This window comes from Pteropus alecto, unplaced genomic scaffold (genome assembly GCF_000325575.1).
Source record: "Pteropus alecto unplaced genomic scaffold, ASM32557v1 scaffold10, whole genome shotgun sequence".
Taxonomy (NCBI): Eukaryota; Metazoa; Chordata; class Mammalia; order Chiroptera; family Pteropodidae; genus Pteropus; species Pteropus alecto.
Window position 1 is genome coordinate 8,303,696 of NW_006431210.1, and position 2,837 is coordinate 8,306,532.

At 35.5% G+C, this 2,837-nt stretch overlaps 1 pseudogene; it reads right to left on the reverse strand.

Moving 5' to 3' along the window:
- Window positions 1-709: 709 nt before the first annotated feature.
- LOC112470312 lies at window positions 710-787 on the reverse strand (annotated as a pseudogene).
- Between the last annotated feature and the right edge of the window lie 2,050 nt (window positions 788-2,837).

Consider the following 2,837-nt stretch of genomic DNA (forward strand, 5'->3'; position numbering starts at 1 on the left):
ATTTACCTTGGTTCATGTTTCTTATGTCCCATGTTCCGATCGTATGTGTTGTTCAGCATTGTACTTTCCTGTTACCTATGTGCACATCGGCCGCTAGATATCTTTCTGGCTTTGGTCTGGTTACATCATTAGCAACAATGCTATTCATAGTTGTTCTCTGCTCTTCTCTAGTAACTATTTGAGTACATTGTGACCTGGGAGTTATCTCTGGATAAACAAAGTCCAAGAAAACAGATAAAGAGTTATAGAAAGTTGTGGAGTTCCCCCAAAATGGAGGAGCCAAACTAATATCCAGGGAAGCAACCTCTGGAAAGCCATGTCCTCATACATGGGTAGTCAAACAGTTTCCTGCAATATAAACACTGAGGCAAGGAACACCACACAGTTGAGGAAAGCATTATAGGTAGAGGCCAAAACAATGACATGAAAAAGAGGAAATGGAGATAACGCAGAAGGCAAAGGTAACTGAAAAATAAAAATATCCTTGTACACTGTTGGTGAGATTGTAAATTGGTTCAGCCACAATGGAAAACAGTATGACAGATCCTCAAAAAAATAAAAATATAAATTACCATGTCATCCAGCAATTCCACTTCTGGGAATATGTCCAAAAGTAATGAAAACACTAGCTTGAAACAATATATGCACCTCCATGTTCGTAGAAGCATGATTTACAATAGCCAAGAGATAGACAACCTAAGTGTCCATCAGTGGATGAATGGATAAAGAAGTTATATGTGTATCACATGTACTACACTTGATCTTAGCCAAAAGGCCGAGAAACAATATATCACACATATATAACCACATATATATGTATGTGTGTGTATACACACACATGCACACACACACACACATATCTCACTATTTGAAAATTAAAATGAGATTATATATGTAAAATACTATAACACCTGGTGCAGGGTAAAGCACTCAATATATAGAGTACACGTAATGAATTGTAAATGACAATACAGTAAGTGAATTGGCTTCCAAATTTTATTTTGAAGATGGTTAGTTAGAATTGTAAAAACTTTGCCTAAGAATCAATATTAAAAATGGAATGCCTAGACATCTAGGCTAGATCCAGAAGAGTTTAGACCATTAAACAACCTGACGTATAAAATCTGAGTTCCTAACTAAACCATTGCTAATTGAACCTGCTATGGTTCTTAACAATGTTGGTGACTATATAATTTTTCAATATGAGACAATGAGACAATGCGTTTGGAGCTCCTGAGTAGCCCATCTGTAAGTTATTCTCAAAGTGTGGTCTGAGGACAGCAGCCTCTGCAGTCTGTTACTGGGAACAGTTATTGAGAATAAACATTCAAAAAATTTTACAGCAATTTAATGGAGTAATTTTATGTCTATTGAATGTAATAATTAAAAAATTTGGCTTGCATTTTTATCTTATTTTTCTGGTAAATTATACTGTATTTTACAAAAGTTTTGGCACATAATGGATTAGGGGTTGGGGAAGGGATAATAGGGACTTATCACAGATAGACCACAGATAGTTTGAGAAGCACAGATCTAAAGTAAGTGTTTACTCCATTCACTTTATCAGATTGCCCTACTTTATTTTCTTTATAGAATTTACCACTATCTAAAATTAACATGTTTGTTGAATTTTTATCTCTCTCTTCTTCTACCAGAAGGTAATCTTTGGGAGGGTAAGTTTTATCTGTCTTATTACTAACAATTAGATTAGTGTCCAACATGTATTAGAAGCTAAATAAATTTTAGTTGAATGAATAAGTAGGTTAAATTTTAATCGATGTTGTTATCATAGTAATAATTGTTATCATACTAGAGGCAGAGATCATCAGAACTCTGTCTAGGTGTGGCTTGCAGCTGTGGTGAGGTGGTGAGGTGGTGAGGGCAGACCATCTCTTCTCCAAACCACAGGATTGAAATCTATGACTCCAGAGAAAATCTTTAGAATTTATGAATAATCGACTTCTTTGATATGGCTCTGCTTTCTGACCAATTATCAAGCTACTTGTAAATATTTTTTAAACTAAAGATTTCACATAGACTCTATATAGTTAACATATTTGAATTAAGTACTCTAGGTGCTTGGGGGTAATAAACTATTTAGAAATGTTTCTCACTTATTTTCAGACCATTTTCTAGTCCAGACCAACCTCCTTTGTCCTATTACTGTGAATTACAGATTTTTCACTGTCATGGTTAAAAGAGAGTAAGTTAATTTAGATCCTTGGATGACTAAAGCTGGAAGGATATTTTTAGTGATTCTAATGACTCAATCTTGTGGTTTGCTGCAAAGACAGTATTAGAAGCTTTTATTGAAGTTAGAAAGGGGTGATGAAGAGGTATATGCTGCAGGGGGTTGGGGGTGATGGAGAGATAGGAATAGGGAAAACTGTTTTCCAATTATATAACAGCAAATACCGTAGCTGTCCTTACAGAAGGTCAGAAATGCAGCAACTGAAGCTGTCACATAATAGACAATTTGATGATAGTAACTAAGAAAACACAAAAGGCAGCTAATCTCCCCCCTACTGATAAAGCTGTCTGAGGTAGATCAATTTAGTCATGGTTGTTGTTAGGAAATTGCACTTGTTTGGTGTTTCACAAGCAGATCATGTAGTTTCCTAGGAAACATCCTTTTTCACTTAAATCTAATTCTCCCACGTTGTGGGATGTGATGAGTCACTCAGCCTGATTTTTCTCTCACTTCCCTCTACCCATTAAAAAGGACCTACCAGCTGGAACTCTACTAAATGAAATGAATTTATTAGCTCTTTTCACCTTATTCTTCACTTAACTCTTGTGTTTCTTCCTTATAAGTCTAACTGCTTCCCTGATGTGAA